At 38.4% G+C, this 12,028-nt stretch overlaps 1 protein-coding gene across 1 annotated transcript in view; it reads left to right on the top strand.

Annotated features, from left to right (window-relative positions):
• The window catches only part of LOC115493363 (uncharacterized), a 234,956-nt gene extending 227,450 nt beyond the window's left edge, over positions 1-7,506 (top strand). The window contains exon 15 of the mRNA XM_072930026.1: positions 6,393-7,506. The gene's annotated coding sequence lies outside the window, so the exon portion shown is untranslated. The remainder of the gene's footprint in view (positions 1-6,392) is intronic.
• The last annotated feature ends 4,522 nt before the right edge of the window (positions 7,507-12,028 follow it).

Genomic DNA, 12,028 nt, shown 5'->3' with positions numbered 1-12,028 from the left:
AAACAGAAGACAAGATTATTTAAATGTGCCTGCTTGCTCCTGGAATTAGAGATCTGTCTTGTATTCCTTCCACCATGAGCTATTTGAAGCCTCTGTAGAATGAATGGAGCAGATTGTTTCCTGTACCAATGAAACACTTGTGAGATGTGTGTTTGTGGCTCTCCTTTAGGTCACTTTTTCTCTTCTGGGTGAGTGTAATCATGCTCCTCACTGCTAATTTCTAGTTCAAATCCATCCTGGCTGGTATTAGTCTTGTACTCTTTGCGCTTTCTACTGCACTCATTTCATCCCCCAAATGAGCAATGCAAGACTTGGTATGCTATTGCTTGAACCAGATCTTAATGAAGGCCACCTATTTACTTTCATTTCATTAAATTTAATGTGCAGAAGTCTTAACAGCTGTGCATAGAGCAGTAACTTCCCTTAAGTGAAATGTTTGGACTGTAGAATATGTCTTCAAGGTGCACAGCTGAATGCAGTGCTCTTGAGCCATGTGTCCTGGTTTGAAAAGACAGGTGTCTGCTAAGGAAGGCAGGAGCCTCTCTTGAAATAGAAAATAGAAACCCCCTCCCTCCAAATTATTATAATTTTGAAATTAAAGGGACTCTCACAGAAAGATATGGGAGTAGGAATAACAGCTCTTTATTAGGAAAAAAAAATGCAGTAATACAAAACAACACTGACGGAGTCAGAATAGGACCTGACACCCTGTGGGTCAGGGTGGTGGCAGCAGTCCCATGAAATGGTGGCTGCAGCCCTCCTGCAGTGGCAGGTGTGGTTCTGTGGGAATAGTGATCCTGTAGAAGGGTGGAGTTTTCCTCTGAAAGTCCAGTGGTGGTGTAGATGGGCCTTGTCTTCCTCTGGGAATCCAGTGGAGAAGACAGCTGCTCCTCTGGGAATCCAGTGGGAAAAGGCTGCTGTGGTGTTCCAGACTTCAGAGCATATCCAGGTAGGAATGCTTGGCTTCTCCTCGTGGGTGGAGCATTTCCCAATGGGATGATGGAATTTTATCAGTCATGCAGTGACACTCAGTAGCCTATGAACAGAAAATATCTCCTGGAGGGAGAATTGGTTGTGGAAAGGATAAAGAAAAACTTTCAATTAACAGAAGGTAACTGCCCCACCTCTAACAAATGGGAACAGAATACACAGCCCCAGCTACATCTTGCATTTGCAGCTTTAGACCATGGTTCAGCCTCTTGCAGAACCAAACCTCGTTGCAGAACAGGTGAGTGCAGGACTGGACACTTGGACTCTGAGGTTTGCGTTTCTTGAGTTACTGAAATATTCTCTTATCTAGCAAGCTACACTACAAAACAGCTGCCATGTGTTACAGGTGTCAGGAGTTAAGGAATCACTTTCTAAATCCACAATGAATATGTAAGTTAAGGGGGGAGAAAAGGGTTCAGTTTAAGTGATAGAATAAATATGTTTTGAATTGCTCTGAGAGCTGCAGAAGTGTCTGGAGAATGGATGATCCTGTGAATCCTAGTGCATCCAGTCCTGCAGTGTTGCAAGGGCACAATACAAGTCCGTGAAATAAGGCAGATCATGGATAAAACAGATGTATAACAGTTATAGGGAAAAAAATTTAAAAAGAGTAAATTACAAATATGTTTTCTGACTTGTAAACACATGGATAACAGTAACAGTGACACTTCCAAAAATAAAGGTTAAAATCAACTCCTTAGGTGCAAAGAAAGAAAAGCAAACATTTTTTGCATGCATTTCTGGATCCTGTGGATTTCTCCCATAACAGTTCCCTTGGAATTACTTCTTTCTTGATAGGAGGAACTAATTTTTATGTATAGGAGCAGTGCCTGAAGAAATCATTAGGGCAATGAATATTTCAGAAAGAGCATGGGGAGCACTTCGGGGAGAAAGGCATATCAGCAGGAAACCTGTTCTGAGGAAGTTTATGGCATTTTAAATCATTTCCTGGCCTCTTTTTTGCATGTTAGAAGATCATTATATTGGCAACATATTCATCACAATTTTGAAAGCTGGGTTTTTCTCTGCTACAAGGGGAGAGGGTCAACAATAGCTGTGTAAGAAATGTATTATATTTGTTAACTTTTTTGTTGCAGTAGTGCTTGGATTCTGATTTTATTATTTGTTGGCTCTTTTTTTTAATAGGAGTTATGAATGACCAAGGATCATAAAAAGCTAGATCATGTCTATCACAGGTGTGTGGGGTGAGAATATGATACTGAGAACAGCAAGAGGTAGAACTTTGTCTCTTGCTGCTGATCCTGTACGTGATCCCTTTGGTTTTGGGAAAAAACCACACCAGCTCCTCCTCTGCCTGAGTTCCCACAGAAGTGAAATGAGCTGCTGTCACCAGAACAAATGTTTGTGTTGTCTCTGTGCAAGGTAGGGGCTCACAGTTCCTGCTGCTCATTCCTTTTGTCCTTGGGAGCAAGCCCAGTTTGTGAAGGCAACCATGGGATATAATTTTTTCCTTCTTCAGGCCACCACACCCCAATGACAAGAAGAAGTTGTGGCCACAGTGTCCTTTGGAGGCCTTCCCCACCCAGCCTAACACCCAGGCCCATGTAAGCACATTCACCTGCAGCTTCAGGAACTTGTGCTTCTGCCTCCTCCACACTTTTAAGGCTTTTAAGAAGGTTAAAGAAAGGAGGAAATAACCAAACTTATTCTAAACCTACTAGAATATCTTGGAGGCTTGTGTGTGGAGAAACTGTTGTGGCTCAGGTCTTGTAAAAAGTCATCCCTGGATTTAGCCATTTGGGGAAGAATTGGTGAACCTTCCTCATGCTCAAATGTCTTCACAAGGAGTGATTTGATCTTGTTTGGCTGCCTGGCACACATCCAACTTCTCTCTCACTGTCCCTGCTCAGAAAAATAGGGGGAGAAAATAGAGAGAAAAGCTTATGCACTTATGTAAAGTGGAGATCTCTTGCTAATTACTGATACAGGCAGAACAGTTGTGGCATTACGTAATTAATGAGGATATTAGTTAATTGTAAAAATTTATTTCTTTCAAATTAAATTAGAATTGAATAGTGAGAATCAAACACAAAAACTAAAGCAACTTTTCTTCACCCCATCCCTTTCTCCCAGGCTCAACCTCACTCCTTCATTCCCCACTCTGTCTCTTCCCCCTTCCTAGCATTGTAGGAGGTTGGAGGGTTGTGGTCAATCCATAACAGCTCCTTTCTGCTTTTTCTTTTAACATCACCTATCCCCTGTTCCAGCATGGACCCCTCCCATGGGCTGCAGTCTTTAAGGATAAACCTGCTCCAGTGTGAGCTCTTCATGGGCAACAGTTTCTTAGGGAAACATCCATCAATCTAGCATGTGGCTGCAGGGTGAATATCTATCTATTCCAGTATGATTTCTCCAAGGGCTGCAAAGGAAGACCTGCTAAAGCATCTGAAGCACTTCCTACACGTCTTCTCACATCATTTTTGTTCCCTTTGTCTACTGTGTTCCGCCTTTCCTTAACCAAGTTTTCCTTGAGACACCACCAGCTTTCCTGTATCCTGTGGTAAGTCAATTTTGGAGCCACACAGGGCAGTCTCTGACCTCTTCTGCACCTGAGGGTTGATGTCTTTTACAAAACTGAACCTTGGCTGGATGGGATGGAGTTAATTTTCTCCATAGCAGCCACTGTGGTATTTTACTTACAAAACTGTCTTTATCTCAATCTGTGGGTTTTTGTTCTTTGATTCTTTCCCCCATCCTACTGGAGGTGTGAGAACAAGTGAGTGAATGGTTGCAGGCTTAGCTGCTGGCCAGGATCAATGCAGCACAAAGTCAGGATTTTGCCCAACAGGTAGCCTCAGGAAGACAGCAGCTCCCAGCTTCTGCTGAGCTGTAAAACTCTGCTTCATGTATAGATGATATACTTGTCACAGCTCAAGGCAACCTGTGTCACAGATCAGAAGCTCCACAGCAGAAGGAACTTCTCATTACAGAGGAAGGGGACAAGAACTGTCTCGAGATGAAACCTCACTAAAAAGGTTTTAAAACAAATTTTAAAAATTAATAGGAATAAATTGCCAGGGCCAGATGTCATTCACCCATAAATATGAAGTTGGTGAACTGCTAACTGTGGTTTGCAATATATTCATTGTATCATCCTTAGTACCGAAGGAAAGAAAGTGCTAAGTATGATAGAAACTTCTAAGAAGAATGCCAGAGCTATCCTAGTTAATATAAACAAGTAAATCAAATTTCCATGAGAATAAAATTGTTAGGAGCCGTAAATTAAAGAAAATTAATGAGTGGGTCCATGAATAAATATGATGCAGCAAACGAAAGTCAATAGGTTTTTTTGTAAGGGGAAATGATTTCTCCTGCTATGTGACAGACACAGGTGATACAGTCAGTGTCATTTACCTAGTTATGTAAATTAGCCCTGAAACACAGGGCTTCCTGAAAAACAGGAAATTATCATTAGGAGGTGTCTTTGTTGGATGATAAATCATTAGGAGGCTAGGCTTTATAATGGAAATTCATTATCGATGAGGCTCCAGGTCCTCTGTTTGGGATTTAGAGTGCTTAATATGCAGGCATATTTTCACCTTGGAGAAAGGGATGAATTGGAAAATTAAATATGGTGATGCCAAGCAGGCTGCAAAGATGTGTGCTGAACAATTAGATAACACGGGGCCAGGCAGTAGATAGTCCCAGTTTTGTGTATGTCTTTTTAAATAGATGCATAAGTATATGCATTTGCAGCCCTGATGAACTGTAAATAAACTGTCACCATGAGTGACCTGTGCTGCTGTGAAGCTCTCAGCTCTCTGAGGAGTCAAAAATCCACAATTTACACCAATCTGGGTGTTTCTAGTACAAGAGTTTGAATGCTGTGATAATGCACTTACCCCACCTCCGAAAAGGAGTGTTACAGCTCAAAACAGCATGTGGAGAACAGGAAGGCAAACCTGACTTCATATGACAAAATAATAAAAATACCAGGATTATTTATCATGGAAAACAAGTGGCTGAATTAGAGGTATGTCATAAATATTAATTAATGAGGGGAAAGGGTTTAGGTATCAATATCTAATTGTTATACAGGAAGAAGGGAACGTCTCTTGAAATTATTGGAAAATAAGATTAAAGCAAGTGAATTTTTTTTTTTTACTAAGAATAAATTGTGGTGAACATTGTCATTTGTCATACATTTCTATGGGCTTTTGCATACAAATGAGTTCAAAAAGGACAAGGACACTGACAAGTGTTAAACTTTGGAGATCTGCATTTATGTGTTATCTTAGTAAATTTGTATGTTTTAGTTTGCCAAATCTGACTAAATGATTCAGCATAAAGATCATAAGGGTAAATTTAATGCTATTTTTCCTAAACATTTCTTCCTAGTCTATAATTTTACAGCCCCTAGCATAATGAAGAAATGTAGCCTTCTCACTTTAATTAGTTCTTTTCATCTAACTTCTATTTCTATTATTTTAGTGCAAATGCACATTGGAAATGTGTGTTCGCATTAAAACACGTGAAAATTCATGACCAACTTAGTGGAGAGTCATAGATGAAGGGAAGCAAATTCCCAGATTAACTAAAAGATCACTTTCCAAGGAAACAATACTTCACTTTGAAAACAGGAAAAAAAATCAGTAATGCAAAAAACTTGGTATTTACTGAATATTAGATCAGCGAGTATTTGTTAATCAGCACCAGGAGAGGTGTTCACAGAGGCTTAATTTGTCCTATTTATATGTGTTTCCAGATTACTGGTTGGGAAGACTGGGATATGGGAAAGAATATTTTGCAATTTCCTTAAACAGTAACAATCTCTATGAGAAAAGGAAAGTTTGCCTTGAAACATTCTGCTGCAGTGTGCATGTAATCCTAATGATACCTAATATTAATAATATATATGTGCCATATATTATTTTGCTTTAGCATATATACATATTTTAAAAAAGACATTTTGCTTTACCTAGTGGCACCTGTCTGTATTTATCTTGGAAGGAAAAGTGGGAAGAGAAAGGTTGAATGTTTCCAAGGTAATATAGAGAAGGACAAGATTTCTCACCTTCAGGAAGGGATAAAGGCCGAAGCTTGCTAAAGATTTAACCTAAAGGGGAGTGCCCTGGGCTGTAATTAGTCATGTCTGCTTTGCTGTGGTGCAAGGTACCTACAACAAACCATGTGGAGGAGCTGGTAGCTTATCACGCTTCAAGGAAAAAAATGCCTAAAAATTACTTTTGGTAACCCAGCTTAAAGAATTAATAGTCAAGATTCTTAAATGATGCAACACCCTTTTAATGAATTTTCTATAAATGTTTGTTTATGGTGGTATGTCTCATGATTTTCACTGGGGAAAAATGTTATGGTTTGAATACCTGAAAATTACAAGTGTACTGAAAAATCTCATCTGTAAAATTTTTGTGTTATCTTAGAATCACATCTCAACCTTTAAAGGACAAGTGGCGCTGCCTTCTGAAATGTACTCTCAGCCTTGCTCTTCAAAGTTCAGATCAAGTGATGCTGCCAAGATTTATGCATCTGTGGCAAATAATTCACAGATGCCAACTCATTGAAGAATCCAAGAGCTTTGTCTTATGCCAGGGTAACTTCAGCAGTATTTTCCAGAGCTGTGGATTAAGTTTGCTGAAGCAAAAAAATGACGACGTGTCTGATCTATTTCAACAGCGCTGCCATACGTAAAGATGATTCATCAGTGTTCCCTCTCTAATGGTAACTATCTCCAGTGGGCAGTAAAGAATGACCAAACTGGCTATCAGATGGCAAGGAGCAGAAGTTGGAACAGCATTTGCCTTGCTCACTTTGTACTTGATTGTGTATCCAGGCGTTCCCATCTAGACTTGCAGGGGTTGCTCGAGCATTTAATTACTTGAATCCCAATGAGCTGAAACTGCTTGGTTCAGGAGATAGCATAATAAAGGCATTCTCTTGAGGTGGCTAGATCATTTTTTTAAGCTTTACTGACAAGCTAGAAATAGTCACAGATTTTAAATGTTGCCAATGATTATATTCAAAAAGCATGGAAAATATGAGCCTACATTTTCTGCTATGCCCATGTTCCTTCAGGAGCAGCAAAAGAAGGGAATGTGGGCTTCATGTGGAACTACCTAATTCTCTGTCTGACTACACACCAGCTTTGGCCACTGTTATGAATTACACCATATAATGGTGCCAAAAGGGGACAGTCTGGTGCTAAGCCCTCTCACTCCTGCATCACTGCGTAACCACATCAAGGAACGGGAGAACTGACTTCATGTTAGCTCAAGTTTTTCAGTGCTCAGACTAGAGGTGTCTTGCCAATACCAAGGTGGCAAGATGGATCAGACTAACTAAGAGACTCAGGGAAGAGGGAAGTGTAAAATGTTGCAAACTTGGATTCTGCATTTTACATTTATTTGAAGAAATATGTATGTCTTTCAGGATTGTGTATGAATGGTGTTACTGGAGTATCTGGTATCCAGCTAAGCATGCAGCTACCTTGTGTCAGTAATTATAAATGAGACAATTGTCTCAAGTTTCTACTCACAATCATTGTATTGGGTTTTTCTGTTCATTTTTTTGTTAGTCTTTTTTTTTCTAGTAGCTTTTCCCATAGAGTTTGCATGAGAGAGTGAAGGTTTCCTATGAGTAGTAGAAAAAGTGCATGGACTTGGGATACAATTCCAACTGGAGAAAAACATTACCAAAGAAATCCAGATACTTAGTGACTCATGTAAAATATAACTTGACATTTGAGCATGCAAGATGATTTGTGGTATGTGGTTTATACAACTCCCAACTTTTTATATCTCTTTATGGGTAACACTGCCAAATCTGGAATAGAATATATGATTTATTTTTATTTCAGGGTAGAAATTGTCTTTTTGATTTTCAGTCTGCAAAAGATGAGCACTTGCCAGTGCACATTTATACACAGCCAAAAAAAAAAAAGAGAGCATGCTTGAGCCAAGCAGGAACAGAATTAGTTACAGACTCTTTTTTTTTTCTCCACAGCATGACTTATATTGATACATTCATTGTGTTAAATGGCATAACTTTGTATTTTTCACTACTTTAAGGAAGAAAAGTTCATACTGTTGTAATCCTTATGGTTCTGACTTAGGTAAGTAGAATAGGAATAAGAATTCCCTTACAGATGAGTATTCTCTTCAGGGTTTCAGATAATTTTGCACTATGGACTATATAATTACAGCCTTTCTGCTACCTGGGAGATCACCTGAGCTCCAGTTTAACAAGCCTTATATATAGCATGGGGTTCTTTCACTTTAAATGTTGGGTAATGTTTGTTCTTAAAACAAAGCATCTTCTGAACAGGTTTGCATCCGGGAAAGAAATAATGATAATCAATGCTAGATATGAAGAATGGCAAAAAATAACAACATAAGATCTAAACTTCTCAAAGAATCAGAATGCTTTCATTTCTCCTGGGGGGGGGGGGGGGGGTAGGAGAGGGCATTATAGGCCCTTGAAGTAGCAGAGAGAAATAGAGAAAAATTTGTGATAAACCTCATATTCTTGTTATTATTTCCTCTTAGAGTCACTTGGCTGCGATAAGGCAGTGATTTGACTGTGTTTGTAGCATTATTTTACTATCATAGAAGGATATTTGGAGGTGATAATACTATTCAGTGCAACTTTGCTTTTCATACTAACCTGTTTCTTTAAAATATTCACTTTCATTTGTAATTCTAATTTGGAAAGACAAATGCCATAATCCATGGATAATTAGGAGTCTAGACTAATTCTGTCACGTCAGTGCTTTCTTAATCTGCCCCTAATCAGATTAAACACCTTAATTCAGACATTATTGACATTGCAGATTGCAGAATTCCAGGGAAGCTGCTACAGTGTATCATGCAGCTGGAGTTGTTGTAAATGGAATTTACTGGCCATTTATAACCTTTAATATCTTGCAAAGAGTATAAAAATGGATTAAGAAATCCAAAAGTTCATTCTAACAGAAGGAAAAATGAAAGTATGCATCTGTTAAGATTTTAACTCTATTGTCTCACTTATCTTTTCAAGAGAGAGGTCACTAAAAGAAAGTAAAGATGAGGGAATTATTTTCTCAAGAACTTTTTGCAGCTAAGAGCTGCACAGTGAGTTTCACTGTATATATTAGTGTATCAACACAAAATCAGTGTGTTAATTAGAGAAACCATGAGCTGGTTATTCTTTATTTCAAAATCAACTGCAATCACAAATATTTTGGTGCAATTGTTGGCAATAGCCAACATGCAGGAAGACTGGTTTAAATCTGGAATTTCTGTTTTGTAGCCAACCCTGACCCACTAACATGGTTTGCACCTATAAAGGACATACTGTGATCTGGATTGATGCGTGTTGCTAATGGGATTTCACTGACTAAACCCACAAATGATACTTCAAGATATATCAGGAAAAGTCTTGTAGTGAAGATGAAGAACTTGTAATTACAAAATTGCATCAGCAATTGTGACCAAGTTTTATTTTTATCTCTGTCTCAAAATATATTTGAATAATTATCATTAGCTTTAAAAGACATTCTCCTTCCATGGTTTTGTTAATTCCCTTCTAACTACTTTTTCTCTTGATCAGAACAATATATTTTTAAAGCACTTGATTTGAGAGTGTGTACTTGTGATGGTGCCAGTCAGTTCTGAACACAAATTAAATTGTGACCTTGACTCTGGAAGGTTATGACTGCTTTGTACTTAGTCTTTGCTTACAGCATCAGCAGTTGGCACATCACAGGTAGTGCCCATGTCTTTTGAGTCTGCTTTGGCAAAAGAGGTCATCACAAAGCATCTGTATTCTCATCCAGAATATCATGTCAAGAGCTGTATTTAATTTTTAAGTTAAAATAATTCTTGCTCTGATCTTAAAACAAAAGGCCAAATTTATCCTGAGTGAAATGCCTACTAAATTTGTTTTACTGTGGGTAAGTTTATTTCCCCGTGTCAGATTTCAGCCTAAAGCAATTGCTTCTGAAAGTTTATTTTGTGATGTCTTATATGTGTTTGCAGAAATGTTTCTCTCTGTAAATAATGCTCAAAAGCTGTTGTACAACACAGTACAATACCATTAAAATGTTGACTCTGTGAATTTGAAATATCAATGGACAATTGATGATAGAACAATGGAAGTTATTAATTTATCTTAAAGAATATTATGCTGTTCTTCATGTCTCTCAGACCTACACAAAGTACTGAATCAGATTTTTTCCATTATTAGCGCTATAAAATTTAACTGATACCTGCACAAAACGTACTTGTATAACATGCATCAATCACAGATGCTGTGATCTGAGAAATAATAGTGCTCACTTGGCCTGGAGAAAAAGGCTGCCATTTGGTAAGTTGTGTTCTTTTATGTTATTTATGTACTCAGGATGTTTTTACCCTTCAGGTTTTGTTCCTAAGCTGCAAATGGGGAAAGGAATGAAAGGGATGGGAGGAAGAAAATATAGAAATTATTGTGCTCATATCAAATGCTAGGCTAAGAAAATCTCTCAGCTAATTGTTTTTAAGATGGACTAGCTACAGGGTTGCAAACTAATTAGGATATAATTAACACCATTTGACAGGATAGTTGCTACAAAAAATTGCATCTAACCTTCATTGCCTAATGCATTCTGCACTACAGATCAAAATTAACATTTAATTTCAGCCTGCTGACTCCCCTGCCAAAAGCCCAATTCGGTTTCCAGAACTTTGCGCATTCTTATTAAAACCAGATTTTTTTTTTTATGCTATAATTTTTCTATTTTTCTTTGTTACACTTGTGTAATTCTCAGAACTGTTTCTCTTTGCTTTGTGTACCAATTACAGTTCTCCTGCTGGTTTAGATGGGTCACAGATAGAGCCCTGGTATAAATCATCCACTGGTTCTTCACGAATGGCTTTTAACTTGCATGTTGTCCATTCTGGTCTTGTGGGGTTTTTTGTTGTTTTTTTTTTTTTCTTTTCTTTTCAAGTTGTGCATTCCTCTTATAGTTTATATATAAGGTAATGAAAGTTGTCCCCCATGCACCTAAGGTCTGAGGATCTTACCCTTATTCACTAGAAGCTGAAACCTGGACCAAGCAAGTGCTGCATATGCTTGTGACTGTGGCTGTTAGAGCAGGTGACATCCTCAGCACAGTTGGGATACTGAAAGAAGGTAAGTCAGGAAACCCTTAAAGAAGGCATGAAGCAAGAAGTTTATGATCCTGAGCTAGGAATACTTTCTAGAGTGCTTTCAGGTAGTGCTGTATTTGAAAATGTGAACCAGGAAAAATAACTTTTAGGTTGAAATATGGAGATAATCAAAGGTATTATCCTGGCTCTAACTCTAGGAACAAGGACAGTAATGTTAAGACTATTAAAAATATATCTTGACCCAGAGAAAGATCCTAAGTTGCCCAGAGAAGCTGTGGATGCCTTGTTTCTGGCAGTGTTCAAGGCCAGGTTGGATGGGACTCTGAGCAGCCTGGTCTAGTGGAAGGTGTCCCTGCCCATGGCAAGGGAGTTGGAACTGAATTATTTTTAAGTCTCTTCTAACATAAACCATTCTATGATTCTGTGGTATAGAAGATGAGATGAGCCACCTTCAAAAGGGTCAGAATGGCCTCAGTCTCACTCACACCTCGTGAGTTGCTGTGAGCATGCCTTGAAACCTCTCACAAGATCAGGGTATTCCAAAGGACCAAAAACTTCATTGTCAGTGGTCTAGAACTGTGGCGTCACTGCCATGTCCAACTCAATTCTGACTCTTCAACCCAAATATTAGGCAAGCATCAGAATTTGGGTTTGTAGAAATAGACCCTAGCAAGATGGCACCTTTAATTGCATAAAATATTAAGAGAATTGTTGCTTTCAGTTCTTGTTTTGAGGTCTTTTTGAGAGAGGCCAAAATAGTGAACAGACTTTTAAATTAAATGAGAATTAAAAAATCCACTTAAAGAGTATCCAAATTACCGCATCTGTAAAATTATAGTTGCTATGGTAATGTTTGGTTTCCTATTGACTACTTGAGTAAACAGTTTCCCAAATCCTGTTGACAATTGCAGACTGGAAAATAACCATTTTAT

The sequence above is a fragment of the Taeniopygia guttata genome, chromosome 1, assembly GCF_048771995.1.
Source record: "Taeniopygia guttata chromosome 1, bTaeGut7.mat, whole genome shotgun sequence".
Lineage (NCBI taxonomy): Eukaryota > Metazoa > Chordata > Aves > Passeriformes > Estrildidae > Taeniopygia > Taeniopygia guttata.
Note: the sequence above shows the minus strand (reverse complement) of the source record. Positions and strands in the feature narration are given on the sequence as shown.